Source organism: Babylonia areolata, chromosome 4, assembly GCF_041734735.1.
Source record: "Babylonia areolata isolate BAREFJ2019XMU chromosome 4, ASM4173473v1, whole genome shotgun sequence".
NCBI lineage: Eukaryota > Metazoa > Mollusca > Gastropoda > Neogastropoda > Buccinidae > Babylonia > Babylonia areolata.
Genome location: NC_134879.1, coordinates 47,320,252 through 47,338,657, shown reverse-complemented (window position 1 = coordinate 47,338,657; position 18,406 = coordinate 47,320,252). Strand labels below are relative to the sequence as shown.

The following is an 18,406-nucleotide window of genomic DNA, read 5'->3' as shown; positions in this document are numbered from 1 at the left end:
ATTCTGTGTTATAAACTTATGTTGCCTTCGTCTTCCATCACTTGATAGTGGAAACTCGTTAAACTGAAGAAGGAAACTTGTGTGTTGCTCACGGCCTGTATGGATGTTGATGTTGTCAAAAAAAATGCGACGTTTATTTTGTGCAAGACGTTTCTGGTTCGGTCTGTCAGTTTGTACGGAACCTGCTGGCCTGTTGTTGTAGGAGTGTTTTATGAATTCAATGCAAGATTTGTTGCACTGATGTGAACTTGTGTTTTCACATTTCCACACCACCCCTTCATGAGGGGCTATGACCAATGATGAATAAAATAAAATACAAAAATATCTGTATATGAAGTTATCACTGCATTAAAAAAAATCATGTAAATAATTTTTAAGCTAATATATATCTATATATATATATCAAAATAAATCCTCGATGTGCTGGCTCCACTCCATGAATGAAAATAATTCCACAGAGGTAGATTCTCGAGAGAGAACAATAGGAAATGTTAAATAAACCTCAAAGAAAAGAATTGTCCTCCTCTTTTCCTACTATCAAATTTTCGCCCATTGGGCTTCGATCATCAGGACAGCGTCTTATTCAATTATTTATTTATGTATTTATGTATTCATTTATTTATTTATTTGTTTATTTATTTATATAATGTAAGCCTACATGCAAGACACTGAATCTAACACATTGCTCACCTATCCGCTCCTCGCTCCACCAGACAAATCTCAACCTCAGTCTTTAAGAATCCCGTTTACTGAATGCTCTCTTGACACCAACTATACAGCAAGAACATATATATCATACAGTATGTCATAACAGTAAAGGCTAATCACTATTTTTTTTTTTTTTTTTTTTTTTTTTTTTTTTTTTTTTTTTTACTCTGGAAAACAAGTCAATACTAACCACGTATATTACTTGTCCAAAACTGAAGGGGCGGTTTCCTCAAAAAAAACAACTGATTGATCATTCTCTTTCCAAGTCATGACCAGCTAAGTTGCTGTGACTGATGGTGAAGAGGCGACGAAAGGAGAGGGGAGTGGGGTGGTGAGGAGAAGGGGGCGGAGGAGGACGAGGGAGGGCCAGGGACACGAGAGAGACACACGAGTTTCTCCATTTTGGGGGGGAATAAGGAGGAAGGGGAGGAGGGGAGGGGAGGGGGCAGATAGATTAGACAAGCAGACCGATATACATGTGCAAAATTCTCTCTCTCTCTCTCTCTCTCTCTCTCTCTCTCTCTATATATATATATATATATATATATATATATATATATATATATATACTTATGTTTAATGCCCCGTCACACATATTGGTGATATGCATGGACACAAACACACACACACACACACACATATATATATATATATATATATATATATATATATGTGTGTGTGTGTGTGTGTGTGTGTGTACAGAGAGAGAGAGAGAGAGAGAGAACACTGACTCTACACATATCGAACTCAGTCAAATGAATTATAAAAAAATCAGCATAAACAGCCTTCACTTAATAACACTATCGGTTCGGGATTCTGACTAGGACGAACACGAAGATGTACTGCTGATGAAACAACAACAACAGTTTATTAGTAAAACAACAGATACAATTATTATCCCTATGAACTGAACAGCACTGTTCGATTGGTACCAACAAAAACAGTTCTGTGTAGGGACAAGGGATTAACCGCAAATTACGGCGACTTGCGTAAGCTTCGGTAAAAGAAGTTCACGACGTTAATAACAGTGATTAATAACAAACGTGGGTAACCATTAACACTGCTAAAAAGCAGACGGAGGTTTTGAAACTGGATGACCGCTGGATCATCTAGAAATAAAATAGATTATATATATATATATATATATATATATATATATATATATATATATGAAAAAGCAGTAAATAAAAAGGAGTGTAAAGGTTGTCTCAAAGGTCCTCTGGGTTTTTGGATTACATGAGCGATCTTCACAGCGCGGAGTTTCCTTAACGATAAGAATGTGCGTTCGTCTATGGAATTCAGGTTCAGGTTCAGGTTAGGGGCGATGTCAAGTAGCCTTGCGGCTTTATACGCCCCGTCGGTTTCCGTGTTGTTGTTTTTTTGTTTGTTTGTTTGTTTTGTTTGTTTTTTTGTCAGGTACTCCCAAGCCCAGGCTCATCTTTGACAATCAAAGTCTAACATTGTTTTCTTTATGATATCGTGGTCATCAATAAGCTTTTTAAAGGCATTCATGTTATGTGCATGTTTGATTTATGGGGTTAGTCTATTCCAATTGTAACTATAAACACATTTTCTCAATGTTGCTACTATAATGTTGCTTCTGAATTTTGTCGATACTGTTACGGGTGACAATGTTAGTAACATTATTATATATTTTGTACGCTTGCATCAAGTCCCCTCGTACCCTTCTTGCTTTAAGGGAAGGGAGCGATATTTTTGCCTTTCTTCATAAGAAAAATCCTTTATTTCATGAACTAATTTTGTTGCTCGTCTTTCTACACCTTCCATTGCAGTAGATTGACGCTTTAATTTTGTGAACCAAACCGTGTTTGCTTATTCTAATATAGGTCTTTCCAATGCTTTTAGTGTACTGCTGTAAGGAAATGTGAGTAGACTTTGAAACATCCTTAAAACCCTTTCGACCCAGGGGATTTTACAACCTCGGCAGGTGTCCATGCCCATGTTGATGCAGTAAAAAAATAAAAAAATAAATTTTTGTAAAAGCAAAAACAACAAACAAAAACCCCATAAAATATACTATCTTTATTTTTGCACTCAAAATTACGCTTGGACCGGCTTGCCGCCGGAGATACTGTTGTAGTTAGTTCCCTTCCCTTGTGATTTATACACATGAAGGAACGTAAAAACTGTTTTGATGAAACGAATTTTGACGCCAGATCAATATTGTTGAAGTTAAATCCTTTCCTTTGCTGTTTCTGCATAATAATAATATGTAGGACGGTGATAACTGTCTCAATAAGACGAATTTTCACACCAGAGCAGTGCTCAGGCTTAGCGCAAAGTGAGTTGGACGCCAAGCAACCTTAAAGGTCGCTCCTGTAGGAGTCCAGGATATCAAAACTTGTGACCGACGTTTCGAGTGTTACACATCACTTCTTCTTGGGTCCAAAGGTTGGGCTACTTCACTTCTCTGCAACCATGGGACCCGAGGAGAAGAGCGTAACACACACACACACACACACACACACACAACAGAGTCACATGTACGTCTGGACTGATGAACCTGATACACACATATTGTATACAGGGTTCATTTCAGAAAAGGTTAACGACCACTTGAAAACTTGCACAGTTTACTTCTTGGGGGCACAATGACATGATGCTGAGTTTTCGGAAAACATCCAGTGCAATGAGCCCCACTCATAGCCAGATGTGGTTTCCTCCTCATGCTCCTCCAATGTTTTAACCCGGTGTTCGGTTGTCTGTGTGTGTGTCTGTGTGTCCGTGGTAAACTTTAACATTGACATTTTCTCTGCAAATACGTTGTCAGTTGACACCAAATTAGGCATAAAAATAGGAAAAATTCAGTTCTTTCCAGTCATCTTGTTTAAAACAATATTGCACCTCTGGGATGGGCACACACACACAAAAAAAAATGAAGCCTAATTATATGCAAACTGCATTTACTGTTATATTTATATTTTTTGCATTCTCTAAACTCGGCACTTTGATCTGATATTCGACCCAACAACAAGAGCAGTCATTTTTTGTTCAAACAGGAACTTCTTTTGCTAAGCATGGAAGTTTTATTTATTTTGCAAACGTTTTGGTGCATATAGTAAAAAAGGGAAATTACTCTGTAATTAATGCTAGGGGACTTAATTCGCTTTAAACTGATCTTTCTCATCTTAAACATTACATTTTGAAATTATACACAATACATAAAAAGCTTGGATTTTTTTGTTTGTTTAAGTGTATCACAAGTGAGTCTTGAAGGCCTTGCCTCTCTTGTTTTTCTTCTTCTTCTTTTGTTTGTGTTTCTTTGTTGCTTTGTTTAATGACAAACAACGGCTATCGTTTCAAAACCACCGAAAACCTCTTAACATTTGGCTGAAACACCGATTTTTTTGTTGTTGTTCGAACGCATTTTTCAAGCTGTTTACTATGATATACATGTGCATGAAACAGCCGTTTGTGTGTATTCATTCAATGAGAGGCCCTAGCAGTCTGCACGATTTAAATCATCTCGCGGTTGTTGTTTTTGTTGTTTTTTTTTGTTGTTGTTGTTGTTGTTTTTAATAAGAATTTATGAAATAAACCCGCTTTTACGAAGTCCACGTTCTTTTCGTGAAGTCTGTATAATAATATGTACATTCACTCTGTTTAACCTAGTGACATGAACCTGTCTATATACATGTACAAAGCGCGCAACGGACCTTTGTTCCTCACTGAACCATCTAATCATCCACCAGAAAGGCATTCTTGATGATAAAAGAAGAAAAAGAGAAAGAAAGAAAGAAGAAGAAGAAGAAAACGACGAAGAAGTTACTGAAACAAACTATCATAGATTAAAAAAATAAATTAATTAAAGGAATGGAAAAACCCTGGCTGACACGGTAAACGGGTAAGCCATTTGAAGCGTGACACTAACACACAGATCCTTTGGGAAACCCGATTTATTCACTTAGTCACTGCCCGCTCACACACACTCTCTGTCTGTCTGTCTGTCTCCTCTTCCCTCTCTTTCCTTTGCGGATACATTTCATGTATAGTTAGGAATGCGGACTTTTTTTTTCTTCTTTTTTTCTTATTACCAGGAAATATGTGCTTAAATACACACACGCACGCAAGCACGCAACTGATCTCACCTCCACGCACACAAAAACCTACTATAACAACAACAACAACATCAACAAAACAAAAAAGAAAAAAAAAGGAAAGGAAAGTGGATTCGCGATAGCTTGCAGACGGTTAGTACAGTACTGATCAAAAAAAAGAAAAGAAAAGAAAGAAAGAAAAAAGTTTTTAGTTGTTGCATGAAAGAGTGCAGTGATATGAAATGTCTTGCGGGTTCTCTTCTTGTTCTTGATATTGATCTTCTTGTTCTTCTTCTTCTCCTCCTCTTCCCTAACTCTGTGAAAGGTCTTTGGTAAGCCGCACAGAAGAACTGTTCACTGTCCAAGAACTTATGGGGTACAGCAGAGAATTTTAGAGTTGTGATACTGAACATCAGATGCTTCTTGCGCTGTGACATTTTCTATTAAAACAGTCGCAGCGCTTAATTAAGAAGTCTGATGTCAAGCAGATGTGAGTGTTCGGAACAGGCTGTGAAGTGAAGAAGTTCCGATAAGTACTGTTTGGCACATCCTGAAATGATTTTGAAACACAACAAATGCTGAATTTTATTCTCTGGAGTAAGGGGGACATGCCGTGCTGTGTTTTCTTAGTTAACTCTCTCCATACGAACGGCGAAAGAGACGACGTTAACAGCGTTTCACCCCAATTACCACCATCAAAATATTGCAAGAGGAAGGCTCTTATACTGAAGAGGTGAATGTTGACAAAGAATACCACAATTCTGACGACGGAAGCTAAAGTTTGGGTCATTCAGACACCCACTGGACATCCGAGGGGTCTGTGTAGAGGAGAAGAGAGGACTGGCCGTACTGAGTGAGTTAAAAGGTCATTCAAACGGGCTGCACTGTTCTGAACAATTTGAAGAGTTTGAATGACAGGACGGCCAATTAGTATCGAGCTGGTGGTAGCAGAAAGCCCTATCGAGCCACCCCTTTTCAATTTCAGTATTTAGAATTTAAAGCGGGTGAGCAGCGTTGACTACGGAATATGACAAACTTGTGCAGAAATGGGTACCGTGCATTCGCTTTGTACAATGACTCACAAAAACATTGATAAATACTCATTTTCATTTTTCATTTGCTGCCCAAATATACATTTTTCTATGTTAAATTGTAAATGTTCAGGGCAATACTCTATTCTCGCTTAATGCATCAATTATAGGCCTATCTGATTCTGTAAATATTCCATTCTCTCTTCCCAATGTATCAATTATATTTGATTCTGTAAACCTTCGAATAAAAAGCTTGTGGAGAAAGTGAAGAAAAATCTAAGTATCGCGGTGTGATTTTCGTTGCAGTTTCCCAAGAAACAGTGACACACGGCCCGGGTCCGGCCTCTTAAACAGAAGCAATAATTGTTGGACTCCAGCAGTATTAAGTGGTACGATTCAAGGACTCTCAATAGCTTCATCATTGTGCATACACTGTCTGTGTCACTGGGGATGTCGCTGGTGCTAACTTATGCTCCTGGGGATTTCTCAAGGGTTTCCGGGGTTTTGTTTGCATTCAAGGAAATGTTATTTTCGGTGATGTGGTAGACCCAGTCCGTTCAGTTTCCCAAACCGAAACTGTAGGCAGGCCAATGCTCTCCAGTTCATGAATGTTCAAGTTGCGTGCAATGAGGCTGCTGGCCGTTTTTGTAGAGTGTGTGTGTGTGTGTGTGCGTGTGTGTGCGCGCGCGCGCGCGTGTGTGTGTGAACTGTACCCGGAGGGAGCTTCACCTGGAGTGTGTGTGTGTGTGTGTGTGTGTGTGTGTGTGTGTGTGTGTGTGAACTGTACCCGGAGGGAGCTTCACCTAGAGTGTGTGTGTGTGTGTGTGTGTGTGTGTGTGTGTGTGTGTGTGTGTGTGTGTGTGTGTGTGTGTGAACTGGACCCGGAGGGAGCTTCATGCCCAATGGGGCATTTCCGACGCAGGGTCACTGCTAAGGTCAGCAGAAGATAATTCGCCGCTAACCTTTTCTCTACTGTAGTGTGTGTGTGTGTGTGTGTGTGTGTGTGTGTGTGTGTGTGTGTGTGTGTGTGAAGTTGTGGTTTGCCGGACTTTTTCTGTGGGAAACATTCACACGTTCTGCGGACGTATATATAAAAAAAAATAATAAAGGTCTTTGTCATATGGTTTCTTTTTGTGCAACTAAGCTCCTTGGGGGAAAAAAAACTACATAAATACCGTGAGCGGCATTCCCATCTCAAAATGTGTAAATGAAACAATGTGTGATAGTCAGTCGTGTCCGACTATAACCATCAGAACAGCAGAGGAGGCAACTGCTGTCCCGACTATCTGGGCTAGAATTTGATTTCAGTGGAAGTGTATTGCCCAAGTTACATCCCCACTCTCTAGGCTAAGAGCGTTTCAGGACAGTCGGCGTTGGGATGGTTCTCAACAAAGGTAAACTATAGTCCCCAAGGCTGCAGCACTAAGAGCCAGTGCAATTTTCATAGTCCTTCACAAAAGACTAAGCTTTAAATGATTTCCCATTGCAATGGAGAAACCATTGATAATACAGCTCTCACTTTGAATGAATGAATGAATGAATGAATACACGATCAAGTGAACGACGGAACTAATACGGTACCACCACCACTCCCACCTACTCAAAATTAATCTATTTCGCTGTTAGACTGACACCAGAAAGGAAAAGCAAAACCTGACGATGTTATTGTCGTTAGTAGGGGGCTTAGTAGGTGGTGTCCTAAGTACGTGAAATCAGAACAGGCACCACTGAACACCACCGAAGTGACTCAGCAGCAGTGCAGGGTCTCCTCTGGTGTGTAGCCTACTGGTGACCTAACATCAATGGTTCCCTGCGGACTGCCGACGCAGGAACTGTGACGGACGAACCCGGGTCTGGCCGTGTATGGGGTAATCTAAATGAGCGGCGTGGGAGTAATGCCACTGAAACGGTGTAGATGATGGGGCAGCAAAAAAAAAAAAAAAAAACAAACCCTGACGATGAATGAGAACAAACGACGAACCCAGATCACTGATACATCCTATCATCCTGTTCTCAAAAGTTGGACCTGAACGGTGGAATGTTTTCTTTAACTGTTAGGCTAGATAAAGACACAACTGAGAGGCAGTATATATATATATATATATATATAGAGAGAGAGAGAGAGAGAGAGAGAGAGAGAGAGAGAGAGATACGCACGCACACTCACACCGGCGCACGCATAACGTACGTGTTCATACAGAAACACACATACATAAGCATAAGCGCATGTACGCACGCACGCACGCACACACACACACACACACACACACACACACACACACACACACATACACACACACATACACACACACACACACACACACACACACACACACACACACACACAGCTACATGGGTTAACGGACAGCACTTCGTTACATCTACTATTTTTCTCTGTGTGTGTGTGTGTGTGTGTGTGTGTGTGTGTGTGTGTGTCTGTGTGTGTGTCTGTGTCTGTGTGTGTCTGTGTGTGTCTGTGTGCGTCTGTGTGTGTGTGTGTGTGTGTGTGTGTGTGTGTGTGTGTGTGTGTCCTCTCTTTTCTCTCCCACCCCCTGTCTCTTTTCTACCCCCTTCGTGTGTGTGTGTGTGTGTGATTGTGTGTGTGTGTGTGTGTTCGTGTGTATGTGTGTGTGTTTGTGTGTATGTATGTGTGTGTGTCTGTGTGTGGTTTTGCATGTGTCGTGAGAAAAAAAAAAGAGAGCAAAATAGAAACTGGTGTGGGTGTGGGTGTGCTCTAGCGTGTGTGAATGTGTGATTGTGAGTGTGTGCAAGAAAACAAATAGAGACAGATACAGAAAGTAAATACATGTGTGTGTGTCAGTGTCATGCCATCTGGTTCTGTATTACAAGAAACAGAAAGTTGGAAACAGCCAACGCCTATACTACGGCGATAGCAATTCAATCAACAACAAAAACAACAACAATCACCATAATGATATAAATACCTTTCGACACTAAGGTACGGTTTGGCTTGGAGAAGCAGAAGTCTACTGAGTGTCAGAAAAACTGACAGAGACGGACAGACTGAAAACCAGATAGACTATAGATAGATAGGGGGGAGGGGGGGGAGAGATACGTACATACGTTCATGCATACATACATGCACATGTTATAATATTGTTATGTTTTGGGGTTTTTTAACCAGTTATTTTCAGCATCTAACACACGCACATACACGCACACGCACGAACACACACTCACGCGCACACATGCACACACATGCATACACACACGCGCACGCGCGAGCGCATTCTCATTACTCGTATGCATATACAGTAATTTCTTTTCCTTCCCTCGATTCCTCCTTACCCTCGTCTTATATCACTTATAGAGAAAAGACTGAAGTAAAACTAAAGAACGAACACACGCACACATGCATACACTATACATATATAGCCTCAAACAGAGATATATAGACAGATAATACAGATAGGCCCAGACGTCGTCAACCAGCAAAAAGAATAACAACAACAGCAACAATAACAATGTACGTAATAATATCAATCAGGATATTTACCTTCAGTCAAAAATCAAAACACTGGACGTCGAAGTTCGTGCTCAGTCACACTTTGTGATGGTCCCACAGGCCAGTTTACAACGGACGTGATTGCTGGACTGGAGATCGCGAAAAGGAGTGGTTTCGAGTTGTGCAGATTGTACCGAGAAACACTAGGATACACACGAGCTCTAGGATACACACGAGCACGTAAATCCCGCAACGTTGCTGCTTGAAGAGAGTGCGAGTCCGGCGTCAGAATGAAAATCCCTCATAAGCGGCGTCTGTTGGAAGGAGTATAGTGTGCGATCTTGCCAAACCACTGACCACTCACGATGAAGATTTACATGTCAGTCACGCTATTCCCAGGGATTTCCCAGCTTGTGCTGTTTCCAGAAGTCCATAGACATGTAGCTGGGCTCAGTTCATATTGCACGCTTTGTCGGAACTACGTTATATATATACATATACAAGTCAGTATCTGGGTTGAACAAGTTTTGGTTTCCGTTCGCCCAGGAGTGACAAGATCCGACGCGACACAGTGAGTGAATCAAGGGTTGTGGCTGGTGGGTATTGTTTGGCATTGACTGTGCTTCATGCCTAACGGGGTCAGCTTTTCAAGTTGGTTGCGGGGACCCGCCGGAGTGAAATGTAGGTGTGTGGGGGGACAGGCGCTTGAAAAGAGTTCATTTTTGTACCTATCCCTGCAACTTAATCAAACTCGGGGTGGTTCAACACATCAAATAATTATGCTACTCCCACGTCCCACCCGTCCACCCCATTATGAGTGCATACCCGGGCTTTAAACGTGCTTCCAGGTCGCACACAATGCGTTCACATCAGTGCGTGCGCAGTCACACACGCACATAATCATCAGTGACGAGCACACACACACACACACACACACACACACACACACACACACACACACACACACACATACTGGCACTGGACTCACACACACTGGACTCACACACACTGGGTTCACACACACACGCGCGTGAAATAGTTTCAGTTTCTCAAGGAGGCGTCATTGCGTTCGGACAAATCCATATACGCTACACCACATCTGCAAGGCGGCACTGACAAGCCTGACAGCAGCACAACCCAACGCGCTCGTCAGGCCTTGAGTGCATGCTTGAGGCATACGGGGCCTCGGTTTATCGTCTCATCCGAAAGACCAGACGCTCAATTCGATTTTCCAGTCAAACTTTGAGAAAGGGCGGAGCTGCGAGATTCGAACCCACACATTCACGGACTCTCTGTATTGGCAGCTGAGCGTCTTAACCATTCTGCCACCTTCCTACTGATACACGGACACGATGACTGGGACTGGAGGGGGATTGGGGGGGGGGGGCCGAGGTGGGTAGGCGGATGGTATTTATACATCAACTTCTCTCTCGATATATATATATATATATATATATATATATATATATATATATATAAATTCGCAGAAGTGCACAAAGAATAATTAGACAAACTCCTTATGGCTGGTCTCTAACATAGTGACAAGCTTACGTGGGATCGATGGACAAAAAGACCCTTGAGACAAACAGAGGTCCTTGAATTTGTTTTTATCCATATTGATTTAAAGTCAAAATGGCCTTCAAATGCTTATGCATACATACATACATACGTACATGTAATGAATATATATATATATATCACCTTCACCTTCACCTCTCCCGTAGTCTGGGTTCAGACCGTTGGGGCACCGCTGCTGACCTGGCCACCACTCCTCTCCACTCTTCACGGTTTTCTGATTTCCTCAGGGCGTCACCGAGCGTCAAGCCTGTCCACCCCCGGATGTTGTCTTCCCATCTCTTCTTCTGCCGTCCTCTCCTTCTGCCTCCTTGTACGGTGCCTTGCAGGAACGTTTTGGCAAGACCAGATGATCGGGAGATGTGTCCATACCATCTAAGTTTGCGTTTTTTCACTATGGACAGAAGGTCTTCGTAGGGTCCAATACTTTGCTGGATTCTGTTCTTCACTTCCGTGTTAGTGATGTGGTCTCTGTAGGAGATGCCAAGTAGTCTACGAAAGCATCTCATCTCGACAGCTTGGATTCTTCTCTCGATGTCTGCAGTCAGGGTCCAAGTCTCGCAGGCGTAGAGCAATATTGATATAACCAGGGAACGCATCAGTCTGATTTTTGAGCTGAGAGCGATGTTTTTGTTGTTCCAGATGGTGTTCAGCTTGTTGAGTGCCGTTGTTGTTTGGGCAATTCTCGAGAGTACTTCTGGTTTAGATCCTTCATCTGACACGATTGCTCCTAGATATTTGAAGCTGTGGACTGTTTTAAGCTTTTCGTCGTTGACTTTGATGTCAATGCTGATGCCGTTGGTGTTGTTAGTCATCAGTTTGGTTTTCTCCGCACTGATTTGCATTCCATACGATGTGGAGGCTTTGTCTAGATGTTTGACCAGGCTTGCCAGTTCTTCTTCTTTTCCAGCCAGTCCATCAATGTCGTCGGCAAAACGTAGGTTTGTGATTGTTCTGCCGCCTATGCTGACTGTTCCTACATGCTCTTCCAGTGCGTCAGTCATTATTCTTTCTAAGAAGATGTTGAAGAGTGTTGGGGAGAGTAGGCAGCCTTGTCTCACTCCGACTGTGGTTCTGAACCAGTCCCCGATGCTATTGTTGAGGTAGACGGCGCTGGTGGCTTTGTCATAGAGGTGCTGTATCAGTCTGATCAGGTTGGCGTTGATGTTGTACAGATTCATGGTAGCCCACAAAGCTGCATGCCAGACCCTGTCAAATGCCTTCTTAAAATCAATGAAGACATGGTAGAGGTCTTGTTGGTGTTGATGGTACCTCTCACATAGCAACCTCAAGTTGAAGATTTGTTCAGTTGTGCTCCTTCCTGGTCTGAAACCTGCCTGTTCTTCAGCAATGATGTTTTCTGCTTGTGGTTTCAGTCTGTTAAGCAGGATTTTCAACATGACTTTGCTGGGATGACTAATCAGGCTGATGGTGCGGTAGTTTTGACACTGCTGGAGATTGCCCTTTTTGGGAAGGGTGATGATCAGTGATTGTGTCCACGGTGTGGGCCATTCCCCTGTTTGCCAGATCTTGTTGCAGATTTTCAGTAGCACATCTATCATAACTTCACCCCCTGCTTGGACCAGTTCTGATGGGATGTTGTCCACTCCTGCCGATTTCCCTTTTTTCAGCGATGCTATTGCTGCCTCTATTTCTTCACGGAGTATGGGGTGATTACTGTTATCAGTGGCTGGTGGGACATTCAGTATTGCTGGATCACCTGTGGTCTGTATGTTGTATAGCTCTGAGCAGTATTCTGTCCATCGCTTTAGGATGTCTTGTTCTTCTGTTAGACATTTTCCATCCTTGGTCTGGATGTTGGACATAGTTCTACCTTGCCTTGTGTTGGTAAGTTCTTTCACAACTTGGTAGGCTTTCTTGCTGTTGTTTCTTGTCAGGTTTTCCTCTATGTCCTGGCATTTTCCTTCAATCCAATTCTCCCTTGCCTTCTTCATGCTTCTCTTGATTTCGGTGTTAACTGCTTTGTACTGTTTTGCCCCTTCTTCTTCATTCTTTTTCTTTTTCATATATATATATATATATATATAGAGAGAGAGAGAGAGAGAGAAAGAGAGAGAGAGAGAGAGAGAGATTCCTTGCATTCCTGTAGACCCTAAGCATAATGTGATGCATAAATACATTTCCTTTATTTTTTTTTTTTTATAAATAATATATTTCGTCGTCTTAATTTCTTCCCGTCAGTTCTTCAAATCACCCCTTATGGGTAGATTTAGGAAGTCAGTGGGTTGTGATTCCCCCCCCCCCCCCCCCAACTGAGATTGACTGGAGACTCCACGTCTTCTTCGTTCGTGGGCTGCAACAGAATATGTCTTTATCATCAAGTGTACCGGCATCACAAGGAATATCGGGGGGGGATAGTACATAACAAGATACGAATATTTATCGAAAATCATACACAAACACAGTTACAGTAGAAATTAGGATACATACAAGTGCATATGTTTCGTTCGTTTATTTATTTATAGTCTGTTCATCAAGTGCATATCAATATAAAAACTTGTTCACACACACACACACACACACACACACACACACACACACACACACACACACACACACACACACACACACACACACACACACACACACGTTTGAACAGAAGCTGCATATTACATGTGGATGGGGTTGATGACTAGATCTTCAGGTAGATGGTTGTTGATGTACACAGTGGGCTTTTACGAGTATGACCATTTTTACCCCCGCCATGTAGGCAGCCATACTCCATTTTCGGGGGACACCACTGATTCGTGGGTGTCAGGTTGTCTCCAGATCAAGTTCACTGCCATTGTTCACGTATCTGGCACAGTCCACAGGGGACCGTCGAAACTACACTCATATCAGGCATATAAATCAATAGCTATATCTCCCTGAGATTGAGATAATTCAAACGGCCTTCGCTGATTTTAATGTACGTGTTCATATCTGGGTGAGTATGCTAACGACGTGATATCTGTACACACACAGAAACGGGAGCGGCCCACTGTACTGGTGAACAGAGATGTACATGATTATAGTAGATCAATGAAAAAAAAACCCTGACATTTCGTCACAGTCATTGAACATTAAATCGTACAAAAGTGTGTTCATGATGAACCCAGACATTTCGTCACAGTCATTGAACATTAAATCGTACAAAAGTGTGTTCATGATGAACCCAGACATTTCGTCACAGTCATTGAACATTAAATCGTACAAAAGTGTGTTCATGATGAACCCAGACATTTCGTCACAGTCATTGAACATTAAATCGTACAAAATTGTGTTCATGATGAACCCAGACATTTCGTCACAGTCATTGAACATTAAATCGTACAAAAGTGTGTTCATGATTAAGCTATCATACAGACAATTCAGTAATTTTATCTGGAAAATGGAATTATGTTTCCTGGTTTGTTATTTGAAAAATAAATGAATAAATAAATAAATAAATAAATAAATAAATAGTAATAATAATAAAATTGGAGAGGCCAGAAACTCGATTATGATAAAACAGAGGGAACACAGAACCAAAACCATTCATATAATTATCATCTCAAAATAAGAAATGAAACAATGAATGCCCACACGCGCGCACGTGTGTGTGTGTGTGTGTGTGTGTGTGTGTGTGTGTGTGTGTGTCAGTGTGTGTGTGTGTGTGTGTGTGTGTGTACGTGCGTGTTCCGGAAACAGGACCCGTAAGATGATGACATTTACGAAGAAAACAGACATTAAATAAGCCAGGGGATTTCAAAAGTGGGGGTGTGGATGCTGTGGGAGTGGGGGAGGGAGTGGGGGCATTGCACTGACGATGATACCGCAGCGATTTCCAAACCTTTAGTCACTTCGCAGATCAGCGTTGCACATGTAAAGTAGGATAATAACTTCATTGTGCGTTTGTCAGTAGAATGCTGGACTTGTCACGAGTCAGTAGTCACTCAGGCAGGCAGGCACACTCTGTTTTGTTTTGACATGTGACAAATGTTGACACTTTCCATATTCTACTCGAGTCAAACCTGACAATGATTGTACGACCTTTGTTAACGCTATGCACACTTGATAGTCTGTGTATTGTATTGTATTGTTTTGTTTTGTATTGTTTTGTGCTGTTGTTGTTGCTGCTGTTGTTGTTATTTTACTGTTGATGTGGTGTAGCGTTCACTCTCTCCATACGAACGGCGAAAGAGACGACGTTAACAGCGTTTCACCCCAATTACCATCATCAAAATATTGCAAGAGGAAGACTCTTATACTGAAGAGGTGAATGTTGACAAAGAATACCACAATTCTTACGACGGAAGCTAAAGGTTGGGTCATTCAGACACCCACTGGACATCCGAGGGGTCTGTGTAGAGGAGAAGAGAGGACTGGCCGTACTGAGTGAGTTAATATATCAGTCCACATGCGAGACACCCACTTAAATTTGACACTGTATTGTATTGTGTCGTATTGCTATTTTGTTGTTGATTTATGTAGATGTGGTGTAGCGCAAATGTACTGTCAGATCGCATCATGATGCGAGGGACCTGCTTAAAATTGAAAATGTATTGCATTGTATTGTATTGTATTGTATTGTACTGTCAGAGTTGCATTGTATTGTATTGTGCGTATTGTACCTTGTGGTATTGCATGGTGTGGTACTGTATTGTGTTTCAGCCAGACCAGATTGCTTTGTGTGGAGTTCGGACAAGTGTTCACGGAGAGAGCATGTCTGCCTTAAATTGCTAGTCTGGCGCCACCATTCATTTCGTTTTTCTTTCTGTTGGCATGTACGTATTATGTGTAATAGATATTTGCAGGTTGGATTTCGCCAGGGACAACTCTTTTCTTGCCGTATATGTTTTTTTTACGTGCACCATGTGCATGCCACACACGGGACACTCGGTTCAACGTCTTGTCCAAAAGAAAAGAATCCAAACCATCTTATAGTATGTAGCGGAGGTGGAGAGGAGGGCGGAGGCGTGGGGTGGGGGGTGGAGTAAGAATATCGGTCGTTGCTAGAATCGATCCCAGGGTCGACGGGCGCAATAGCCAAGTGGTTAAAGCGTTGGACTGTCAATCTGAGGGTCCCGGGTTCGAATCACGGTGACGGCGCCTGGTGGGTGAAGGGTGGAGATTTTTACGATCTCCCAGGTCAACGTATGTGCAGACCTGCTAGTGCCTGAACCCCCTTCGTGTGTATACGCACGCAGAAGATCAAATACGCACGTTAAAGATCCTGTAATCCATGTCAGCGTTCGGTGGGTTATGGAAACAAGAACATACCTAGCATGCACACCCCCGAAAACGGAGTATGGCTGCCTACATGGCGGGGTAAAAACGGTCATACACGTAAAATCCCACTCGTGTGAATACGAGTGAACGTGGGAATTGCAGCCCACGAACGAAGAAGAAGAAGAAGATCCCAGGGTCCTCACTCCCCAGACGGGCGGAACACCCGGCGTCAATGGGCAACTGTTCACCCTTGTCCATACGTTAATGTTTCAGGCACTCACAGGTCTGCATATTTCGTGACCTAAGAGAATTCTCCATTCTTAACACACCAAGCGCTGCCAGGATTCGAACTGTGTTCCTCAAGGTCACTCATCGGGGTGGAAGTCCAATGCTCAAAACAGAAGGTTGTTGTGTTCGTCGAAGTTCTTGTGAAATTGTCTGATGTCTTTGTTTTGTTTTGTTTGGAAATTGTAAATTCAATTTCTCACAAAGATTCGCATCATTCCAACTTTGCTGTGTTTGCATTGTGTGTATACTCTGCATGCTTTGTGCGTTCCTGTTTCGCTCCCCCAACCCCCCACCCCACCCCACCCACCCCCCCACCCGGCCCCCACCCGTCCTCTCCGCCCAATGGGTAACTGTTTTGTTTTGAAATCCAGTGCTCAAAACAGAATTTAACTCTTTCCATACGAACGGCGAAAGAGACGACGTTAACAGCGTTTCACCCCGGTTACCATCATCAAAATATTGCAAGCGGAAGGCTCTTATACTGAAGAGGTGAATGTTGACAAAGAATGCCACAATTCTGACGACGGAAGCTAAAGGTTGGGTCATTGAAACACCCACTGGACATCCGAGGGGTCTCTGTAGAGGAGAAGAGAGGACTGGCCGTACTGAGTGAGTTAAGACTGTTGTGTTCGTCAGTCGAAGTTCTTAAGACTGAAATTGTCTGATTTCTTTGTTTTGTCTGGAAATTGTAAATCCACATTCTCACAAAGATTTACATCGCTTTTGTGTTCATCAAAGCTCTTGAGAAATTGTCGGACTTCTTTTTTTTTGTTTTGGAATTGTAAATTCACTTTGTCGCAAAGATTCGCATCATTCAAACTCTCTTATTTTGTATTGTGTCTACATTTTGCATGCTTTGTGTGTACTTATGTTGCATTTTACCCCGATGGGTAATTGTTTTGTTTTCAAATCCAATGCTCAAAACAGAAGGCTGTTGTGTTCGTCGAGGTTCTTAAGAAATTGTCTGATTTCTGTTTTGTCTGGAAATTGCAAATTCACTTTCTCACATATATTCACACCTTTCAAACTTTGAGTCTATTTTAGCAGTGTGTGTATACATTGCATGTTTATAAGTGTGTGCTACGTTGCTGTTTTTCCTATGGGCTAATGAACCAATAAAAAGAAATCATTACGGTGTCATTATACACGACGCTTCTCAAATGAGGAGGTGGTACATGGAGTGATGGCCTTGAGGTAACGCGTCCGCCTAGGAAGCGAGAGAATCTGAGTGCGCTGGTTCGAATCACAGCTCAGCCGCCGATATTTTCTCCCCCTCCACTAGACCTTGAGTGGTGGTCTGGACGCTAGTCATTCGGATGAGACGATAAACCGAGGTCCCGTGTGCAGCATGCATTTAGCGCACGTAATAGAACCCACGGCAACAAAAGGGTTGTTCCTGGCAAAATTCTGTAGAAAAATCCCCTTCGATAGGAAAAACAAATAAAAACTACAAGCAGGAAAAAATACCAAAATTTTTTTTTTTTAAATGGGTGGCGCTGTAGTGTAGCGACGCCGGCGCTCTCCCTGGGGAGAGCAGCCCGAATTTCACACAGAGAAATCTGTTGTGATAAAAAGAAATACAAATACAAATACAAAAATACATGAGCCACTAGCTGTCATATCTTGAGTGACGCATCAGACTGATCACCGAGAGGACTAGGGTTTGAACTCCATAACAGACATATCATTGTGGGTTTTCTTTTTTCTTTTTCTTTTTTTTTGGTGGGGGGGGGGGTGTGAGTGGGGAGTGAGGTGGGCGGGGGGGGTTCCGGCCGTGACCAGCTAGACGTTGCCGTGGGAGGAAGGTGGCAGAATGGTTAAGACGCTCAGCTGCCAATACACAGAGTCCGTGAGGGTGTGGGTTCGAATCCCGCTCTCGCCCTTTCTCCTAAGTTTGACTGGAAAATCAAACTGAGCGTCTAGTCTTTCGGATGAGACGATAAACCGAGGTCCCGTGTGCAGCACGCACTTGGCGCACTGAAAAAGAACCCATGGCAACGAGAGTGTTGTCCTCTGGCGAAATTACGTAAAATGAAATCCCCTTTCATAGGTACACGAATATGTAAGCA

The 18,406-nt window shown here is 42.4% G+C and overlaps 1 protein-coding gene across 2 annotated transcripts in view; it reads right to left on the bottom strand.

Annotated features, from left to right (window-relative positions):
* LOC143281713 (uncharacterized) overlaps window positions 1-9,920 on the bottom strand; it is a 28,639-nt gene extending 18,719 nt beyond the window's left edge. The window contains exon 1 of one of the 2 annotated variants that reach the window (XM_076586979.1): window positions 9,315-9,920. The gene's annotated coding sequence lies outside the window, so the exon portion shown is untranslated. Of the gene's footprint in view, window positions 1-690; window positions 773-9,314 lie in introns of those variants that run through there. The other variant, XM_076586980.1, reaches the window with a different exon arrangement.
* Between the last annotated feature and the right edge of the window lie 8,486 nt (window positions 9,921-18,406).